This window comes from Eubalaena glacialis, chromosome 11 (assembly GCF_028564815.1).
Source record: "Eubalaena glacialis isolate mEubGla1 chromosome 11, mEubGla1.1.hap2.+ XY, whole genome shotgun sequence".
Lineage (NCBI taxonomy): Eukaryota > Metazoa > Chordata > Mammalia > Artiodactyla > Balaenidae > Eubalaena > Eubalaena glacialis.
In genome coordinates, this window is record NC_083726.1 from 4396046 (window position 1) to 4418377 (window position 22332).

Consider the following 22332-nt stretch of genomic DNA (forward strand, 5'->3'; position numbering starts at 1 on the left):
CGCGTTGCTGCAGAGCCTCCCCAGCCATCCTTGCCAGTGGCCGATAAAACGCCATCAAGTTGGGGAAATATCATCAGCTCATCCCCTGTTGGACAGACAGGTTGAGTCCAGTTTCTTTGCTGTTATAGGAAATACTGCAAAGACTGTTTATTTGTTCGCGAGCCTTTCCATATTTGGGGTTATTTCTTTAGGACAGATTCCCAGAAGTCAGATGAACAGGTCAAAGGGCACATGCTGCTCTAATGAGCATCTCTTTCTAAGTTGGCCCAGACACCTGCCGTTCGCTGGAAGGACAAATGGTTCTAATTAAATAAAGGCCTGAACTTTCTTCATAGGTTCCAGCTGCGTGTACGGGGGAGTCGCCAGGGTCTTTGTGACCAGAGCAAACTTGTTAAACTAAAAGGTGGGGGCAGGGTGTCTCTGTAGGTAGTGTTTTTCTAAAGGAACACAACAATCTTTTGATTGTATGGATTCATATTTTAGGACAATCTGTATAGCTGTGAGCCTTACCAAGTGTCTGCTTTGCTTAACAAGGAGCAGACCCACCAGGCCTTCCCTGAAGCCACCATCATTCCTCCTTACAACTCAAAGTTTATGAAGCGCTTCCATCTCTCTTTGCCACAAATTGCCCCCGTTCTATGGATGAGAAAACTGAGGCCGAAATAGGTGAAGGGACTTGGGAGCATACAGCAATTAAGTAGCAAAACCAAAGCTCAATCTCGTCCCTCCAGCTCCAGGGCCACTTCAGAATCAATCCACGTGGGACTGGATTTGTTCATTCACAAAGACTGAGCACAAATCTGTGCCAGGCCTGGAGGTGTCCGGCCCGGCTCCCAGGAGCTCACGGTCTGGGGGAGGCCACAGGTGCCCTGAGAAGACGCAGGATGCAGGGAGCAGGAGGGCTCTCAGGCATGCCCAGCAGAAGTTTGCCGGGTGGGCAAGGAAAGAAGGTGGAGAGTGGGTGGTGCATTTGGGCAAGTGGGCCCTGGGCCTGGCTTTCAAGAAACTCAGCTCCACGTCTCCCGGATGGAGACAGTGTGTGAAGCAAACGCTAAAGGAAGATGGTCAGGATTCCCCTGTACACATAGAGCGCCAAGGGACAAGGTTAGAGGACACCGCAGCCCTGTCTAGCCCCGTCTCACTCCTGGCAGCGTCTCCTGATGACTAAGAGCAAGCTTTGACCTCACAGACCTCTGTTAAAACACTGCCTCTGGGACTTCCCTGGTGGCGCAGTGGTTATGAACCCGCCTGCCAATGCAGGGGACACAGGTTCGAGCCCTGGTCCGGGAAGATCCCACATGCCGCGGAGCAACTAAGCCCGTGCGCCACAACTACTGAGCCTGCGCTCTAGAGCCCGCGAGCCACAACTACTGAGCCCACGTGCCACAACTACTGAACCCGCGTGCCTAGAGCCCGTGCTCCGCAACAAGAGAAGCCACTGCAATGAGAAGCCCGCGCACCGCAACGAAGAGTAGCCCCCCGCTCGCCGCAACTAGAGAAAGCCCACACGCAGCAACGAAGACACAACGCAGCCATAAATAAAAAAAAAAAACAAAAAAAAACCACTGCCTCCACTCCTCACTGGCTGGATGCCCTTAGGCAAGTCACTTACCTGCTCTGAGCTGCAGAGGCTTCTTTATAAAAAAAGGATATTGACATCACCCTCATACCGGTGCTGGGAGGATTAACTTGGATACCATTGTGAAGCTTCTAGACCTGCGCTTTGCACATGGAACCATCTGATAAGTGTTAGCTCTGATGGAGGAGGAGACGAAGGGGGTGGGGGAGGAGGATGTAGCAGGGAGAGCTGGTCTTGGAAGACTTCATGGAAACTTGAGCTGGGGAGAGGATGAAGAATTCCATGGACAGAGATGGGAGGGGAGAGACGCCCAAGGCAGAAAGAACAGCAAAGGTTTGGAGAGAGGCCTTGGCCTCTGCACGTGGGCCTGGCGTCTCTGTATGTCTACATCCTGGTGTGTCTTTATGGAGCCCTGACCAAGGGCCACGTCCTGTGCCGCGTGTTGGCACATCATCAGCTCAGGTCCTGCTAGAAGCCGGTGCGCTGCGGAGCTGCCGTTTTATTACAGAGGGAGGCCCTGGGGGTTGGATGACCGCCGGCATCCAGGCGCACGCCGTGCTCAGGGCACAAGGTGGCCTCCTCCGATGTCTCCACCTTGGCTGCTGGGCCTGGCCCCTCACCTTCCTTCGGGCAGCCTGGCTTTGCTCAGGATGGCTTCCCGCTTCCTCTTGCCGTGTGGCCATGTGGTAGGGGTAGCCAGGAGAAGCCTTGCATGTACCACAAACTTTACAGCAAGAAACCAGGCCAGGCCCCTGGGCTGTCCTGGAGGGCTGCGATGTTTGCGGCTGTGGCCATGGCACTGCCCAGGGTCCAGTCAGCCCCACGCCCGCTGCTCCCCGCCACAGTGTCGGGACAGTGGGCAATTGCTCCCCCCCCCACAGTGTCAGGGCAGTGGGCAATAGCAAAGAGACCTTGCTGCATCTCAGCTAGCTCCTCACTGTCTGCAGGACCACGTCCAGGACCTCAGACTGCCAGATGAGGCCCCTGGACAACCTGCCCTGTTTCCTTCAGTTTCCTCTCCAGCCTCTTCTCTCTGCACACCCAGCTCACTCATCCATTCACTCGCCAAGTATTTTATTGAGCACCTACTACATGCCAGGCACTGTCCTAGATGCAGACATGAACCAAACAGACAAAATCCTGCCTTCGTGAAGCGGCTGCTATGGGGGAGGGAGTTTCCATTCAGACATGAAATGTCCCTCCTTTGCCTGAGCTGACATTCCCTCCCCTGCAGGCCCTCCTCCTCCTGGCAAGCCCATTCTCACCCTTCAAAAGCTATCCCAGGTGTCCCGCCTGTCTCAGGAACAGTGTAATGAGGGGGTGGGCCACCTCAGCACCACCCCTCCTGGCCCCCCCGCCCTGGCCACAGACAGAAGCTTCGGGATCTGAGAGACACATCTGACAAGGCACCAAGTGACCGCCGCAGGGGGCTCCGACTTTATCTTGGGTTTTAGTTTCAGTCTTAACATGAAAAGCGCAGTGTTTACCCCAACATGGGAAAAAGTCAGCCTGTGTCTTGGATTTCACAATTTACGAGGCTGACTTCATTTATGAACACACTTTACACGCTCTCGTGTTTCAGACGCCAAACACCTCTCACTCCCTCTGGGATTTGGGGGTTTGACATTGGTCGAAGTTGGGTGGTCTGTGGGCCTGGTGGGATGCAGGCCTCCTCTCCCCCGGCCCTCCTCGGGATGTCCCCGGGTCCTCTGCCCTGGCTCTCCACTGGCCAGCCTGTCCTGGCGCTGACCCTTTGCCCATCTCTCTCACCACTGGGTGGGGCCCCCCTCTGCTCCTCCCAGGGACCCCAGCTCAGGAGAAAGTGCACGTTTGTCCTGCGATCACCCAGACGTAGTGTCCCGCGCAAGCGTGGGGCATGAACAGACGGGCCTGACTTGTGAATGTATCTGATCAGATCAGCCCAGCACGGCCCGGACCACCTGTGCGTCCCTCCACCAGCGGCCTGAGCCTCCGCAGCTGCCATCTGCTGACGTCCGTGGATCCCAGGGCTCGAATGCAGACTCAGCCAAGCTCTGGCCAGCCGCACACAGCGTGGCCCTGAGTCCTCACCAACACTGTGAGATAGGGATACTGTGCCACTTTACAGATGGAGAAACTGGGGCTCAGGAAGGCCAGGGGCTCGCCAGGCATTGTGCAGCCCCTGAGAGCCGCGCCTCGTGCTCCCCTCTCCCAGCTCTTCCTGGCTCCAAGCCTAGAGCTCCGTCTACTAAAGCACCAGAGAATGGGCAGGAGACCCACTGGGTCAACGAGATGACTTCTCCCCAACTTCTTTAAGAGTCTCAGTGAGGAGGAAGAAGGGGCCAGACAGGTGTCCGAAAGAGCAGGGAATGGATGGGAGGTGCCGGAAGGGGCCCATTTCCAAGAACCTGGGACACCATCTTGGAAGCAGACCTCAGGCGGAGCTACACAGCCAAGCGTGGATTTCCAAAATAATATTTTTGAAAATTCTATAAACCACATTTTAATCATATTAACAGAAATCAGAAGGCCAAGAAAAACGGACAGCCCCACTGCCCCATCCCATTAGGCTCATTTTTCTACATTCCTCTCTAGTTCTTGTTCACTTGCACGAAGGAGTTTTACAGCTGTAATCACAGTGTCGATACAATTGCGTATTTAGTTTTTTCACTTAAGCATGACTTGTATTTTTTAAAAAAGCAAGTATGTGGATAAACTATGTAGGAGACATTCTTTTTCTACTTTTTAAACTGGAGTAACAGGCCAATGTTCCCATCGCCTCAATTCGAAAAGCTGGATAAATTGCAACAATCATATTTTTAAAGGCACCAGAGAGTCATGGAAGCAATGAGGCTTAGATTAGATTAAAATCTAGCGCCGGGAGACCCTGAGAGGAGCTGACAATCTCTAACCATTGTTCTTTCTGAGGACTGAGGATGGGGCTGCTCTTGGCTGGGAGGCTTGGCCAGAGGAAGGGGAAGCCCATTAGTATCCGGTGGTCACACGGGAGAGTGGGGCAAGGAAACTTGAGGGGGTTTGGATGCACAGCCCATTTTTCCTGGGGGGCGCATTTGCTCAGTTCTGAGGCTGTGCAGGGGTCCAGGGAACCAGGAGGAAATTGGACAGGCAGAGTGAGGCTTAGGACACAAAAGCCCAGCCTGGGAGGAGACCTACGTCCAAAATGCAGCCAGCCTCCACGTACCATGTAGTAGTGGATGTTGAAGCTACTTGGGCAGGATGTAGGAGAGCTGACTGTCCAGTAGTCTCTCGGGGCTGGGAGACAAAGCCCAGCAGGTGGCCAGTTGAAAGTTCAGGAGGGCATGATCTAGGAACAGGGACGCCCCAGAGACAAACTGAGTATGACTCAAACTGCAACTCAGCCCCTTCCCTGCTCAGTTGCTGGTCGGATTGAGGTGAAAAGGCTCTCATACCATTTATCCAATAGGGAGAGTTTTTTGGTTTTTTCTTTTCTTAATAAATTTATTTATTTATTTATTTATGGCTGCGTTGGGTCTTCGTTGCTGCGCACGGGCTTTCTTTTAGTCGTGTTGAGCGAGGGCTACTCTTCGTTGCGGTGCGTGGGCTTCTCATTGTGGTGGCTTCTCTTGTTGCAGAGCACGGGCTCTAGGCACGCAGGCTCAGTAGTTGTGGCTCGCGGGCTCTAGAGCGCAGGCTCAGTAGTTGTGGCACACGGGCTTAGTTGCTCCGAGGCTTGTGGGATCTTCCCGGACCAGGGCTTGAACCCGTGTCCCCTGCATTGGCAGGTGGATTCTTAAACACTGCGTCACCAGGGAAGCCCAGGGACAGTTTTGTATTTAGCTTTTTATCACATAAGCAGGAATATTTTTAAGAGGTGAGGAGAAACCATCCCTAGAGGAGAATAAAGTCACCTGGAGCCTCCTTGTTTTCCATACACAATGTTCAGCTTTCAATTAAAATTACTATACCTGAAAAGAGTGAAGAAAATATGACAAGGAATGAACAGAAAAGACAAGCAAAGGATACATAACCACCGTTGATCCAGATATGGAAGTTAGCTGACAAGAACTTTAAAATAATAATTATGCATATGTCAAGGAAACTAAAGGAAAACATAGGCAAAATAATGAAAGGTAGATTTTCAATAGGAAATTGGACTCTTTAGAGAAAAAAGAACCAAATTACCAAACTGACATTCTAGAACTGGAAAATTAAGAACTCAAGGGAGAGACTTCCCTGGTGGCGCAGTGGTTAAGAATCTGCCTGCCGATGCAGGGGACACGGGTTCAATCCCTGGTCGGGGCGATCCCACATGCCAAGGAGCAACTAAGTCCGTGCACCACAACTACTGAAGCCTGCGTGCCTAGAGCCCGTGCTCCGCTACAAGAGAAGCCACCGCAATGAGAAGCCAGTGGACCACAACAAAGAGTAGCCCCCACTCACCGCAACTAGAGAAAAGCCCGTGCGCAGCAACGAAGACCCAACACAGCCAAAAAAAAAAGAAAAAAAAAAAAAAGAACTCAAGGGAAAGGTTCAACAACAGATTAGACATAGTAGAACACAAGAAAAATGAAATCAAATATAAATCAATAAAAATACGTAAATTGAAACATAGAAAAAAATAGAAGAATGGATTTTAAAAGAGGATAGAAGACCCATGGGACATAGTCAAAAGGTCCAACATACATGTAATTGTAGCCCCAGAAAAACAGGGGTGGGTGTGGGCAGCAAAAACAATACTCAGATTATGGTCAAGAATTTCCCCAAAGCAATGAAAGATGCCAACCCACAGATTCAGGGAGCTCAATTTATCCAAAACAGGGTAAACACAAAGAAAACCACATTCTAAATACCGACTAGTCAAACTGTTGAAAAACAAACACAAAGAAAAATATTTAAAGCAGCTGGGGGTATGAGTGGGGATGGGGGAAAATACATTATCTTCAATAGAACCTTGATAAATTGGGGTGGGCAGAGGGAGGGGCAGTGGGGACCCAGGAACACCCTGTTCTGATCACAGAGACACAGTGATGCCTGGAGACATGGTCCCTCCCAAAGGGGCTCACAGGCTATGAATGCAACAGGATTGCAATATCATGTGATTTGTTTATGGTAGATGGACACATGGGGAACCAGGAGACCCAGAGGAGAGGAGACAGGTAACCCAGACTGCTTCCCAGAGAGGGAGCATCTGACTGGAGTCCTGAAGAACAGGTGAGAACCACCTGGGGAAGAGAGAAGCCTGTTCCAGACGGAAGCCACCAGCAAGTCCTCTCTGCACCAACCTCCAGGCAGTAATCCCCACCCCACCGCGAAGGGCCTCCTAGAGGGTAAGGTCCCTCCACTTCAGGATTCCCCAGAACTTCTCTTGGGATTCCACTGCCCCCAGCGTGTTCTGAGGGAGGAACGGGGAGTGGCGCCCAGGCCCCACCCAGGAACTCAGTAGCACCAGACTCTCTTCTTGCTTTTCTGGAGTGCCTTCCTCCAGGCAAGGCAGCTTCTTAGATTTCAAGGCACCACCTCTGCTCAGAGTTCCAAAAGTCCATCTTGGAAGTGAAAGACAGCGTAGCATCCTTTGCCCTGGGGTATGGATCCTACTCTTGGGGACCCATCCTTTTAACACGCGTCTTAATGTCACACGCTTTCAAATAATCCATTCAGCTGATATCTACTGAGCATCTAACGTTGTCTGATACTGAGCTAGGGACTTCAAATTAAGAAATGAGGGCTTCCCTGGTGGCGCAGTGGTTGAGCATCTGCCTGCCAATGCAGGGGACACGGGTTCGAGCCCTGGTCTGGGAAGATCCCACGTGCCGCGGAGCAACTAGGCCCGTGAGCCACAACTACTGAGCCTGCACGTCTGGAGCCTGTGCTCCGCAACGAGAGGCCACGATAGTGAGAGGCCCGTGCACGGCGATGAAGAGTGGCCCCCGCTCGCCGCAACTAGAGAAAGCCCTCACACAGAAACGAAGACCCAACACAGCCAAAAATAAATAAATAAATAAATAAATAAATTTTTTTAAAAATCTAAAAATAAAGTTAAAAAAAAAAAAAGAAAAAGAAATGAATGAGTCCTAGTCCTGCCCTTGGGGAAGGTACTTAATGAGAAACATTTAGAGGCCAGTCATTGGGCAGATTGCTTTCAAGCCAATGTGCTGTCATGCTATTTCTTTTTTTCCTTTTCCCCTTAATGGGGTTAAGCTTTAGAAGTATGTTTGGCAAGTACTTTTAACAACCTACACTGCTCCCAGCCCATGTTCATTACTGGTGTTAAAGAACGCTGGAACTGAGACTATCCAAAATGCATGAAAAACTTTGGAGGTATATGATCTCATAATTTTATGCCTAACCTCAAATACCAGTTTTCCATGTTTAAGTTTTGGCAATTTAGAATCACAGTGGGGACATAGGCCAAACACACAAAAAACAAGCCCAAACCAAAAAAAAAAAAAAAAAAGTGTATAAATTAAAGAGTATCATTATCTGTGCAAGAGTGAACCCTGAAATCAAATCTGAGACATTCCCCGGAGTATGTGTGTACTTTTTACAGCAGGTTTTATACATGTCTAATCTTTTTCTGCACACAAAAATCACTTTAATAAAACTTCCCCGCACACTCACGTTCTAGAAAGAGAGCATCTGTTGGCAATTCTGAGGTCTTATGACTTCATTCTGAAGCCAGGGAAAATTCAAAATATATTTTTAAACTGCGATGGAGAAATGAAACAACCCATAAAGATAGGAGATGTACTTTAGAGAGACAGGTAAGGATTTGTTCAGAGTTATACAGAATTAGTAAGACTTTAGATCTGGTCGGCCCCACCAAAAAAAAATTTTTGTTTGAAACACTGAAGTCACCACCAAGACTTAAAACTAGGGGCCATGGTGCCCTATGACCCTCTGTGCTCTAGTAGGACAACATTTTAACTCCCTTTAAAAACACCACGCAGTAACCACTCATTGATCAAGTGTGTTTGGAACAAAGCCAGTCCCCACATGAGTTATTTTTCCCCAGTTTTGAAGCTTATCCCTTCCAGCAACAAGCCTTTGCTTCTTTATTTTGACAGTGTTGAATGGAAAGATTTCCAAAATGTAGAACACATTTCCTTCCCTTTAGAAACAGAGCATGAGTTTATTTCATCATGTTTTTCTTTGATGGTTTCTAGTCTTTATGTTGATGATGCCCAGTCCTGAGTTGTCCTGGGCAGGGCTGTGTCTGGCTCCGTTCTGAGCACCCAGCACACGGCCCCGCCCGAGACAGACATGCAGCCAAAGTTTGTGGATTGACCCTTTCTATGAGTGAGACTCAGAAGATGAAGAGACAGGGGAGAGTCGCTCCAGCAGCCTAGGAATGAATGACTACAAGTACTGTGACCTCTTCTCAATGAATCTGCCCCCCAAACCCTGGGGGTGTGTGAGCAAAGGCACCAAGGGAGAGAATTCCAGCTCATGCGCACTTGTGGCTGGCTAGCCAGGAAATGCTGCCCCAACACTTTACACTGCCAGCAAGAATCCTAGCTGGGCCTGGATTGATAAGAACATCACCAGGCATTTCTAATCTCTCTATCCCTTTAGATAAGTCCCTAACACTTTGCTGGGCAATGGCTGCATGGTGTCATAACTCTCCCCTCCCCCACTTTCTTTCTAAACATGCTCATGCTTTATTGGAAGCCTGCAATCCCAGGGTAGTAAGAGTGAGCGAGACGAGAAATGAGGCAAGATAAGAGGGTGAGTCAATGTGAGGAGAGCACCAAACAGAGCCACATCTATACATTTTAAATTTCTCAGTATGATTCAGCTCATACTCTGTCCTCTACCATCGTCTCCATGTCTTAAGGAAATATGGAATTAGAAGTGTTTATACGGGTTGCAAACCAAAGGTCTACAGGCAAGATCCACAGATAAGTTTTTTAAAGTTTGAATTTGTTTTCTAAAAAATTTATATTTTTGAAGTATAGTTGATTTACAATGTTGTGTTCATTTCTGCTGGACAGCAAAGTGATTGTTATACATATATATATTCTTTTTCATATTCTTTTCCATGATGGTTTATCCAGGATATTGAATAGAGTTCCCTGTGCTATACAGTAGGACCTTGTTGTTTATCCATCCTATATATAATAGTTTGCATCTGCTAATCCCAAACTCCCAGTCTGTCCCTCTCCCAACCCCCTCCCCCTTGGCAACCACAAGTTTGCTCTCTACGTCTGTGACTCTCTTTCTGTTTCATAGATAAGTTCATTTGTGTCATATTTTAGATTCCACATATAAGTGATGTCATATGATACTTACCTTTGTCTAACTTACTTCACTTAGTATGATAATCTCTAGGTCCATCCATGTTACTGCAAATGGCATTATTCCATTCTTTTTATGGCTAAGTAGCATTCCATTGTATATATGTACCACATCTTCTTTATCCATTCGTCTGTTGATGGGCATTTAGGTTGCTTCCATGACCTGGCTGTTGTAAATAGTGCTGCAATGAACATTGGGGTGCATGTATCTTTTCTAATTATGGTTTTCTCCAGATATATGCCCAGGAGTGGGATTGCAGGATCATATGGCAACTTTATTTTTAGTTTTTTGAGGAACCTCCATACAGTTTTCCATAGTGGCTGCACCAATTTACATTCCCACCAACAGTGTAGGAGGCTTCCCTTTTCTCCACACACTTTTCCAGCATTTGTTATTTGTAGATAAAGTTTGAATTTGAATGTTTTGCTTTTTAGCCACAGACCCCACCACTCCCTATAGTACTCAGCTGTTTCACCTATTTCTGTTACTGGCCCAGTCTTGAAGCCATCTGAACTTGCAACCCTTGGTCTAGAAGCACAAATTTATTCATTCCACATGTACTAAGTACCTACCATATTGACAGAGGGATTGAGGGTTAGAGGGAAGATTCAAAGATTAATAAGTGAATTATATCAAACATTTAAGGAAACAATAATATCAGTTTTATACAAACTCTTTCAGGAAATAGAAAAGGAATGAATACTTCTCAACCCATTACTCTCTTACCAAACCAGACAAGGATACTACAAGAAAAGGAAATTGCAGCTCAATATCCCTCATGTATATAGACACAAAAATTCTTAACAATATACTATCAAATCAAATCCAGTAATATATAAAAAGTATAATGCATCATGACCAAGTTGGAATTATCACAGAAATACAAGATATGTTTAACATTTAAAAATTAATCAATATAATTCACTACATTGACATAAGCCATATAATCATTTTTATATATATGTATATATATATACACATATATATATATAAAAGCATTTGACAAATTCAGCATCCACTTATGATAAAAATCCCAGCAATCTAAACAGGAAGGAAAAGGAACTTCTCAACCTGATAAAGATCATCCACATAGACTGACAGTGAACATGCTCAGAGAAGGTTGAAGAACATCTGGGCTGTTTCTAGGTTCTGGCCATTAAGAATAAAGGTGTAATAAACATTGGTGTACAGGTTTTTCTGTGAACAGAAATCTTCATTTCTCTGGAATAAATATCCAGGAAGACAACTGTTGGGGCATATGGTATTTGAATATTTAATTTTTTAGAAAACGGCCAAATTGTTTTCCAGAGTGGCTGTACCATTTTACATTCCCATCAGCAATATGTGAGTGATCCAGTTTCTCCTCATCCTCACCAACATTTGGTGTTGTCGCTCTTTTTTATTTTAACCATTTTTATAGGTATGTAGTGAACCATCCCACTATGGTTTTAATTTGCATTTTCCTAGTGGCTAATGATGTCGAACATCTTTTCATGTGCTTATTTGTCTTCTGTATATTTTCTTGTGAAATGTCTCCTCATGTTGTTTTTCCATTTTTTAAAATAAATTTATTTATTTTATTTTATTTTATTTTTGGCTGTGCAGGGGCTTTCTCTAGTTGTGGCGAGTGGGGGCTACTCTTCGTTGCACTGCACGGGCTTCTCATTTGCAGTGGCTTCTCGTTGCAGAGCATGGGCTCTAGGTGAGCAGGCTTCAGTAGTTGCGGCACACGGGCTCAGTAGTTGTGGCTCACGGGCTTAGTTGCTCAGCGGCATGTGGGATCTTCCTGGACCAGGGATTGAACCTGTGTCCCTGAACTGGCAGGCGGATTCTTAACCACTATGGCATCAGGGAAGTCCCTTTTTTCCATTTTCTAATTGAATTGTTTGGGTTTTTTTACTGTTGAGTTTTGAGAATTCTTGATACATTCTAGATACTAGTCCTTTGTTGGATATGTGGTGTGCAAATTTTTCTTCCAGTCTGTAACTTGTCTTTTCAGCTTTTTAACAGGGTTTTTCACAGAGGAAAATTTTTAAATTCTGTTGAGTCAAATTTACGAATTTTTCCTTTTCTAAATGATGCTTTTGGTGTCAACTCTGAGAACTCTTTGCCTAGTCCTAGATCCCAAAGATTTTCTCCTATGCTTTTTTCTAAAAGTTTCATGTTTTACATTTAAGTTTGTTATTCATTTTGAATTAATTTTTCATAGGTGTGAGACTCAGGATATGGGGTATAATTCTTTTTATATGTTGTTAAACTCTACTTACTAGTATTTTGTTAAGGATTTTTGCATGAGGGATTTTGGTCTGTAGTTTTTTGTTTCATTTTTTATTGTACTGTTTTTATCTTGTTTTGATATCAAAATAATATTAACTTCATAAAATGAATTGGGAAGTGTTCCTCCTTCTATTTTCTGGACAAGATTATGTAGAATTAATATTAATTCTTCTTTAAATATTTGGTAGAATTTTTCAGTAAAACCATCTGGGCCTGGAGGCTTCTTTTTTAAGGAGTTTTAAACTCATGAATGCAATTTCCTAAATAGTTATAGGGCTCTTCAAATTATCTATTTCATATTGGGGGAGTTGTGATAGCATGAGTTTTTTGAGAAGATGACCCATTTCATCTAATGTGCCAAGTTTATGTGTGTAGAGTTGCTCCTAGATTCCCTTATTATCCTTTAGATGTCTGCAGAGTCTGTAGTGATATTCCCTATTTCATTCCAGATTTTGGTAACTTGTGTAGGTTCCCTTTTTTTAATTTGTCAGTCTTGCTAGGTTTGTCAGTTTTATCTTTTCAAACAACCAGCTCTTTGTTTTGTAGAGTTTCTCTACTTTCTTCTATTTTCAATTTCATTGATTTTTGCTCTTTATTATTTCCTTCATTCTACTTGCTTTGGGTTTTTTTTTTTTTTTTTGCTCTTCCTCTTATAGAATCTTCAGGTGGACTCTTAGATTATTGATTTAACACTTTCCCTCTTTTCTTTCTTTCTTTCTTTCACTTATTTTATCTATTTATTTTTGGCTACTTAGGGTCTTCGTTGCTGCGCGCGGCTTTCTCTAGTTGCAGTGAGCCGGAGCTACTCTTCATTGCGGTGCTTGGGCTTCTCATTGCGGTGGCTTCTCTTGTTGCGGAGTACGGGCTCCAGGCGTGTGCGCTTCAGTAGTTGTGGCACGCGGGCTCAGCAGTTGTGGCTCATGGGCTCTAGAGCACAGGCTCAGTAGTTGTGGCACACGGGCTTAGTTGCTCTGCGGCATGTGGGATCTTCCCGGACCAGGGCTCGAACCCGTGTCCCCTGCACTGGCAGGCAGATTCTTAACCACTGCGCCACCAGGGAAGTCCCCCCTCTTTTCTAATGTACGAACTTAGTGCCATAAACTTTCCTCTCAGCACTGCTTTAGCTGTTCTCACAAATTTTGATACATTGTATTTTCATTTTAATTCAGCTCAATATAATTTTTTAACTTCCCTTGAGACTTCCTCTTTGACCCATGGGTTATTTAGAAGTGTGTTGTTTAGTCTCCAAGTGTTTGGAGATTTTCCTGTTATCTTTTTGTTATGAATTTCTGGTTGGCTTCCACTGTGATTAGAGAACACATTGTATAATTTCAGTTCTTTAATTTTTTTTGAGGTTTGTGTTATGAGATAGGATAGGATAGGTTGTGTTATGAGATAGGATAGGATAGGTTTGAGATAGGATATGGTCTATCTTGGTATATGTTCTCTGACTGTTAAAAAAATGTGTGTTATGCTATTGCTGGCTGGGGTGTTCTCTAAATGTTGTTTAGACCGTGTTAGTTGATGGTATTGTTGAGTTCTTCTATATCTTTGTTGACATTCTGTCCAGTTGTTCTATCAATTGTTGAGAGAGGAATGTTGAAGTCTCCAGATGTAACTGTAGAGTTATCTATTTTTCCTCTCAATTCTATCAGTTTTTGTTTCACATATTTTGCAACTCTGTTCTTTGATGCATACACATTTAGGATTGGTATCTGTCTTGTTAGTGGATTTGCCCTTTTATCATTATATAATCTCTATCTCTAGCAATTTGCCTTGCTCTGAAGTCTACTTCATCTGATATTCATATAACCATGTGATTTTTTAAATTAATATTTGCATGATATATCTTTCCTACCCTTTTGTTTTTAAGCTGCCTGTGCTATTGTACATGGGTTTCTTGTAGATGGCACATAGTTGGGTCATCTTTAAAATTCACTCTGCCTATTTCCCTTTTTTAATTGCCAATTTCTGTCTTTTAATTGTCCTTAAATGGTAAATGACCATTTACATTTAATGTGATTATCGATATGTTAGGGCTTAAGTCTGCCAATTTGTTTTTTATTTTATATTTGTTCTATTTTTTGTTTTTCTGTTTTCTTTTTCCTGTCATTTTGTGGGTTAGCTGAACTTTTTTAGAATTCCATTTTTACTTATGTATAGTGTTTCTTTATATAACTATTTTAGTAGTTGTTCTAGGTATTGCATTATGTATACATAACTTATCCATCTATTGGTGTTATTTTACCACTTGGAGTGAAGTATAGAAATCTCATCTCCCTTTAGGTTCCTTTACTCTTTCTGTTTATGGTTGTCTTAAATATTTCCTCTACATATACTTAGAACCACATCAGACAGTGTTACAACTTTTCTTCAATGTCAAACATAATTTAGAAAACTCAAGAGGAGAATGAAAACCTATTGTATTTTCCTATACTTTTGCTCGCTTTCCTGATGTTCCAAGGTTCCTCGTTTTATTGTTTCCTTTCTGTTTACAAAAATTTCTTTAGCAATTCTTTTAAGATAGGTCTACTGACAAAAAGTTCTCTTTTCCTTCAACTGACGATGTCTTGGTTTTCCTTTAATTTCTAAAGAATATTTTCTCTGAGTATAGAATTCTGAATTTTTTCTTCCAGCCCTTGTTAAAGTCGTGCTACTTCCTAATGACCTCCATGATTTCTGATGAGAAATCTGCTATAATTTGAATTGTTTCTCCTATTGGTAAAGTGTCATTTCTCTCTTGTTGCTTTCAAGATTTTTTTCTTTGTCTTTAGTTTTCGGAGTTTTGACTACGATGCGTCTTGGTGTGGATTTCTTTGGGTTTATCATATTTGGAATTTGCTCAGCTTCCTGAATGTATAAGTTGACATCTCTTGTCAAATTAGGGAAGTTTTCAGTTATTATTTCAGCTCCACCCTCTCTCTCTTCTCTTCCCAGGACTTGACGTAACGAATACTAGATCTTTTGTTATAGTCCCACGGGTCCCCAAGGCTCTGTTCATTTTTTTCCTGTCTGTTGTCTCTCAGTTATTCATACTGAGTACTTTTTATTGTCGTCTTCCAGCTCACAGATGCTTTCCTTTTTATAGCTTCTATTTCTTTGCTGAGACTTTCTATTTTTTCATTTGTTTTCAGCATATTCATAATTGCTTGTTGAAGCATTTTTATCATGGGTGCTTTGAAATCTTTGTCGGATAATCTAACATCTCTGTCATCTCAGGGTTGGTCTCTATTTATCATCTCTTTTCATTCAGTTTTAGATCTCTCTGGTTCTTGGTATGCTGAGTGATTTTCATTTGAAACCTGGACATTCTCATATTGCAGATGAGATTCGGGATCTTATTTAAACCTTCTGTTTCAGCTGGTTTCCTCTCACTCTGCTCTGGAAGGGGTGGCGTGGGCTGGGCCTCATTCTTGCCAGGTGGAGATAGAAGTCCTGGTTTCCCAGTTGGCCTTCACTGGCACCCATGGTAGAGGTGCCCCTATTACCACTGGGTGGAAGTGGGAGTTCTGGCTCCCCACTAAGCCTGCCCTGAAAACTCCCTGGCTGGGAGGGACAGAAGGGCTGTTTCTTCTCCTCACCTGTAGACATGGGGTTGGGGGAGGGGTGACCTTGTTATCGGGCCAAGGTGAAAGACCTGACTCTCTACCAGTCCTCCTCTGACAAAACCCTGTGGGGAGGAGGAGAGATGCCTTGTTACCGCCAGGCTGGGGTAGAGGTCTGGACTCCCCATGTGTCTCTACGGGCACCACGGGAGTGGGGCCTCGTTTCCAGCTGGTAGGGATGAAAGTCCTGGCTTCCCACTCAGCCTCCTCTGACACCAGCCCAGTGGGGATGTTGGGACACCTCATTACAGTGCGGTGTGGGTGTGGGCGGGGCCGTGTTTTCTTCTGTGTGTTTAGCTAAAGTAGGGCAGTTATCGTCTAAAAGTTTTCTGTCTTGCTGGGCTTCCCTTTCCTGGTCTTTTGGCCAGAGAGAGAAGGCTTTTGTTTGTCTGTGCCTCTTGGCATTTTTAAATGCCAGCTTCTCCTCCTCCAAGTCTAGGATGTACGAGGCAAAAGAAAACCCAGGGAACTTGCCACTGTGCAATTCCTTGGGTCCTAAGGTCCCTAGTCAGCCCACCTGTTTCTCTCCACCTTTCAGAATCTTCTTCTATTTGTTTTTTTTTTAATGAAAGCTTCTTTCTTTCTTTATTTCTTTTTGGCTGTGTTGGGTCTTCATTTCTGTGCGAGGGCTTTCTCTAGTTGCGGCGAGCGGGGGCCACTCTTCATCGCAGTGCGCAGGCCTCTCACTGTCGCGGCCTCTCTTGTTGCGGAGCACAGGCTCCAGACGCGCAGGCTCAGTAGCTGTGGCTCATGGGCCTAGTTGCTCCGCGGCATGTGGGATCTTCCCGGACCAGGGCTCGAACCCGTGTCCCCTGCATTGGCAGGCAGATTCTCAACCACTGCGCCACCAGGGAAGCCCGTTCTATTTGTTTTATATAAAACATTCAGAGTTTTTAGTTGTACTTAGTGGGAGGAATAGGGAAAAGTACATCTACTCCAGAAGCAGAAATGTCTCTCTGTGTTACTTTTGCAACTTCCTGTGAATCTATATTTATTTTGAAATGAAAAGTTTAAAAGAAATTCTAACATAGGCGTCTCACCAGCTTGTTCAAGTATTAGAATCCGAGGCAAATAGTTACACTAGGAGAAGAAGCCTGTTCATGGATGCACGTCAAAGTGTGATAAACTCCAAAGGACAGCAGCTCAGAGGCGGGGCAGGCGCGGGGCTGACGTCACCGGGAGTGGGTTGCCCAGGCAGCCGTGCCCAGAGCGCTGGGGCTGGGCGGGCAGCTCCGGGCGGACGTGTGGGGTGGCGTCTCAGAAGATCACGAAGCCCTTTGCAAATAAAGGGCCTCATTACCGCTCACCCTGCGGGGGTCCTCGGATGCCTGACTTTGATTCCGAGGCAGTTGCCGGCCCGGAAGGCACACAGCTGTTGCCTGTTAGAGCTGGAAGGGTCCTTGGGGACCATCTGCCCAGACCCCGCCCCCCCCCCCCTCCCCGCAGCAGGAAGCGAGGCCACAGCCCCACAGCTCTAGCCAGGCGGGTGGAAGCCGGGCCTGAGGAAGGCTGTCTGGCTGCACGGGAGGCTGGGCTGAAGGAGAGGCCCGCAGCGGGGCCCAGCTGGCCAGCCGGACTCCTGGCTGGGGGAAACTGGAGCATCTGGAAAACATCATTCACTTTGACCAATCAATGTTTAAAGACCAAACAAAGCCACAGTGAGCACAGCCGGGGTTTTTTTCCCCCCTTCCAAGTCGAAGAGCACATCTGGGTGTTTCATTTTAGCTCACGGTCATTTGCTGCCACGAGATTGCCTTGGGGGGGGTACACGAGCCTATTGCCACTAGAGGACACGTTTATCCACCTTTAACTCCCAGGAGTAGACTGATTTCACGAAAACAGAAACTCACACCTGCCTAAGGAAAACTGGAAATGAATATTTCCATACTTCAATTTTTATTCTATTCCTGAACCAGGCCCTGGGGTGAGTCGAGGGTGGGAGTGGCCTTGGATAAAAGCAAAACTAAGCCCCTGCCCCAAGCTGTCTGCCATCTTGTGGGAGACATGAAACAGAATGAGTGTCAGATAGAAAAAAGGGCACTTGCTGTTCAAAACGATGACCACACCCTCTCCCTTGAAGCAATTCCTTCCTTGGGGTCCCTTCTGTGACTCCACTCTCCCCTGGATCTTCTCCAGTCCCACCGGCCACGGCTTCACCTGCCCTTCCCATGTTGGGTTCCTGGATGGCTGGTCCTGAATCTCCTCTCATCTCCCTCCACTCTCTCTCCTGGACCGATTCCTCCTCTCCTGTGGCCCCAATTACCATCTCCTTGCCAGCCACCCCCAAATTCACAGCTCCAGCCAAGCCCTTCCCTCTCAACCCAGAAGGACACATCCAACATGGCTTGCGTGTCTGCGTGGTTCTCAGGACTCAACCTGTTTAAAACTACATGCATGCTGTTACGGGCTGAATTGTATCTTCCCAAGATTGATCTGTTGAAGTCCTAATCCTCGGTACCTCAGAATGTGACTGCAGGGACTTCTCTGGTGGCACAGTGGTTAAGAATCCTCCTGCCAATTCAGGGACACAGGTTCAGTCCCTGGTCCGGGAAGATCCCACATGCCGCGGAGCATCTAAGCCCGTGGGCCACAACTACTGAGCCTGCACTCTAGAACCCATGAGCCACAACTACTGAGCCCGTGTGCCACAACTACTGAAGTCTGCGCGCCTAGAGCCCATGCTCTGCAACAAGAGAAGGTATCGCAATGAGAAGCCCGCCTGCTGCAACAAAGAGTAGCCCCTGCTCGCAGCAACTAGAGAAAGCCCGCACGCAGCAACGAAGACCCAATGCAGCCAAAAATAAATAAAAATTTTTTTAAAAGAAAAAAAAAATGCATTTACCTTTAAAAAAAAAAAAAGAATGTGACTGCACTTGGAGAGGTGATTCAGTTAAAAAGAGGTCATTAGGGTGGACCCTAACCCAATATGACAGGCATCCTTATAAGAAGAGTAGGTTAGGACACAGACACAGAGGGATGACCATGTGAGGACACAAGAAGAAGATGCCCATCTGTAAGCCAAGGAGAGAGGCCTCAGAAGGAACCAACCCTGCTGCTACCTTGACTTGGACTTCCAGCTTCCAGAATCTGTAAGACGATAAATGTCTGTTGTTTAAGCCCCCCAGTCTGTAGAACTTTGTGATGACAACCCTAGCAGACCGATATGCACGCTTTCACCCCAACCTGGCTTGCCTCCTGTGCTCCCTCCTCTGTGAAAAACACGTCCACCAGGCAACTGCCCAAGCCAGGAAGAAGCTCAAGATTCCTCCGAATCCTTCTTTTCTATGTCTTCCACAGTCGTCCACGGCCACACCTGGGCACTTGGGCTCCTAAATAGCTCTTAAATCCATTAACTTCTTTCCATCTTCTCTTCAGCCACGCCCCCTCCCTGCTCCCACCCAAGGCTGACTGACCACAAAATAGGCAGAACTGCCAAGTTCAGTGTTTCTCAGGAGCTGTAGCCCCAGTGAGCACGACCACACGTGGCCACAGTTGGGTGGGCGCTTCGTGGCTACAACGTCCTGCCTGTGGGTGCCACCCAGACGTTGCTTCCCAGGATGCCACGCTCCTGTGGTATTCAGAAATCGCACCAGGGACTTGGGCATTACACCAGTTCACACGTTTTGCAGCCACAGAAGGCAATCATGCTGTAATTTCAGAGTGAGGTGCTTAGGAGTGTAAGAGGTCCCTACTTTGGGCTCCTCTCAACTCAGAAATCCCCCCACCCTGGACTCAGACTGCTGTCACCATCAACCAGAAAACGTCTCCTAGGAGGAAGTGGGAGGCTGAGGCCCCGTGCTCACCAAGCATCCCCCACCAGGCCTTCCCTGGGTGCTTTGCCAAGAACGTGGCCTCTGGGTTCACTGAAATGAACAGAACGTCCGCAAGATTTATGTGTCTGCATGCTTTCTCCCCAGGCCTCGGCAGGATCATTTTGCACACACCCAGGACACAAGCACCAGGGGCACCAAACAAGTATGAAAAGAGACAGGCTAGAATCTTGCAACCATCAGATGTAGAAAGATGCTATTTACACAGATATTAGGTTCGTGGTTTGAATCACCAATGGGAGCCTAACCTGGAATGCTGGTCAGGGGCTGGGAAGAGAGGGACAGGGCCCTTCCCTAACACTCACAGCCAGACCCTGCTCACAGCAGCCACACCTGTCTCCTAGGACCCACTCTCGACTGCAGGAGGTGGACCCTGAACACGCAGAAGCTGCAAGGTGTCCCATGACAGAGGAATGCAGTGGGAGCGGCAGGACCCAGAGGAAGGAAGGAGGGAGCTGCTCTTGAAAAGAGACCAAAACCACCGATGCTCAAGTACGTTTTGAAAGATGAAGAAGAGGTATTTGCCAGGCAAAGGTCTGGGACCGACAGCCCAGGCAAAGGTCTCGTACGGGGTGGGAGGTTTCGGTACAACTGGAGCAGAGTACGTAGGGGTGCCCAAGAGCAGACGTGGCTGCAGTGACAGGCAGGAGCCTGACCATGGAGGGCTTTGGAGCCACACCCACCTGCTCTGAGGTTATACGGAGGGATGCCCAGAGGACTGAGCGGAGTGATCGGGTCAGATGTGTATATTTATTTACTTATTTATGCATTCATTCATTCTTTTTGGCCGCACCATGCAGCTTGCGGGATCTTAGCTCCCTGACCAGGGATCCAATCTGTGCCCTCGGCAGTGAAAGTGTAGAGTCCTGACCACTAGACCACGAGGGAATTCCCAGATTTTTTTTTTAAAAGAAGCTTGGCCCCATGGTCCCTGTATTTTCAAACGACAACCTCAGTTTCCCCATCTCTCAAATGGGGACAATAATAGAACGTACCTCATGGGCTGTGGTGCAGATTAAACAAGTTAATACAACCAGACATGCTTAGCATAGCGCCTGGCACATGCATCGCAGCTACAGATCAGTATGACCTATTTTCTTGTCGTGTCACTGTTGTCGTCATTCGTCAGGCCCGGGATGGCAGGCTCAGGAGCACACGGCCTGTGCACTTGTGTTAATGGCCTCCTTGCTAAGGAAAGTCAGTGCTGCGCAGTGTGAAGCTATTTACTGCACACGGACGCCAGGCCAAGGGGTGAATGGTGGCTTGGGCACCGCCCCCTGCAAGCTGGCCAAGCCGTGTGCCTGGACACGGGACCACACCCATCCAGAGAGCCAGCCGACGCCCTTTTCCAATTTGCCAAGCCCTGCATTGGGAGAGGGGGCTGGGGGCTTTTCCTAATTCGTGCCTGATGTCCTGGGGTCCCCCTGGAGAGGTGAAGAAGACTTCGCTGTTGCTGCCATTTGGGGTGAGGGCTGGAAGCTAAGCGACATCTCAGAGTGGTGTTGGGGGTAGGGGCGAATTGGGAGGGAGGTCTGCCCCCTTGATCCCCCCAGGTCAAGGCCCCTTCCATGGAGCACACTTCCAGGGTCAGTTAGAGGCTGATGGAATTCCACATTAAAATAGAACCCACAGAACTTCAGAAGTGAATGTCCCCAGCGTGTGTCTCCTCCAGCCCCAGCCTGTGCGTTGTGTTCAGCACAGAACTTAGAGTCAAATAAACCTGTATTCAGATCTCAGTGTCCCCAAGCCCCTGTGGCTGTGGCTTGACGCCCTAGGGCTCGGCTTTCTCATCTAGAACATAGTGCTAACAGCTCCCCAGCACAGGGTAGACAAGAGCCCGACATGAACAAACAAACACGCAGATGGCAACTAGCATGGTGCCTGGCACAAAGCAGACACCCCAGAAATACCAGCAACGTGCCGTCCATCCGAGGTGGGGGAACATGCACGAATGCTTTCCACCGATACCTAAAATATGAAGGTCGTAATTTGGACAGAGGTTTATTTTAATTAGCTAGCAGTGGGAAAGTTTGCTTCAGGAATGTGAGTGCTTGATGATTTCCCCAGGTGGTAGGGAAAAATATGAAATGACAAAAACAAACCGGGAAACATTCTTGAGGGAAAAAGAGAGAGAGAGTCCTGTTAATAGCGCCACCTAAATACAGCAAAGTGTATTTTTGTAGATGGCAAAAATGGTGCCCAAGCTGGGGAAGAAAATGCTGGTTCTCCCCAAATTTTCCAGCTAGCTCTTTCTTGAATCAAGGTGGCCAGGCACATCTGGAAGCTCCAGCTGAGGGAGTGTCAGTCTGTCCACCCGACTGCTGGGCACCGTCCAGCACAGAGGGACAAAGCTTAACAATTTTCCAACCCTTCCCATAAAATCCAATATAGCGGCCCGACTGGGAGACCTTGTTCTTTCTCACCTGGTTGGGGAACTAAGATCTCACAAGCCACCTGGTGTGGCCAAAAAAAAAAAAAACTTAAAAAGGAAAAGATGAACATGGCTCCACAAAGGGCCTTCCCCTTTGACCAATTTTGAGGCAGAATTTGGTCAAATCGCTTCACAAACAAATGAGAGGCCTGGAGCCCCCCAAGCCCCTAATTGGGAACAGGTTAGCAGAGACGTCCGCCGGGAGTCGCCATGTGGTCCCCAACAGCGGCCTTCCCCACCGAATTCTTTTGCTCTGATTTCCACGTAAGCCATAACAACACCATGCAGAACCAATTACGCCCGGCTCCGCAGAGGAGGCCACGACTCTGGTTGGGGTGGCTGGAAGGGGACCCC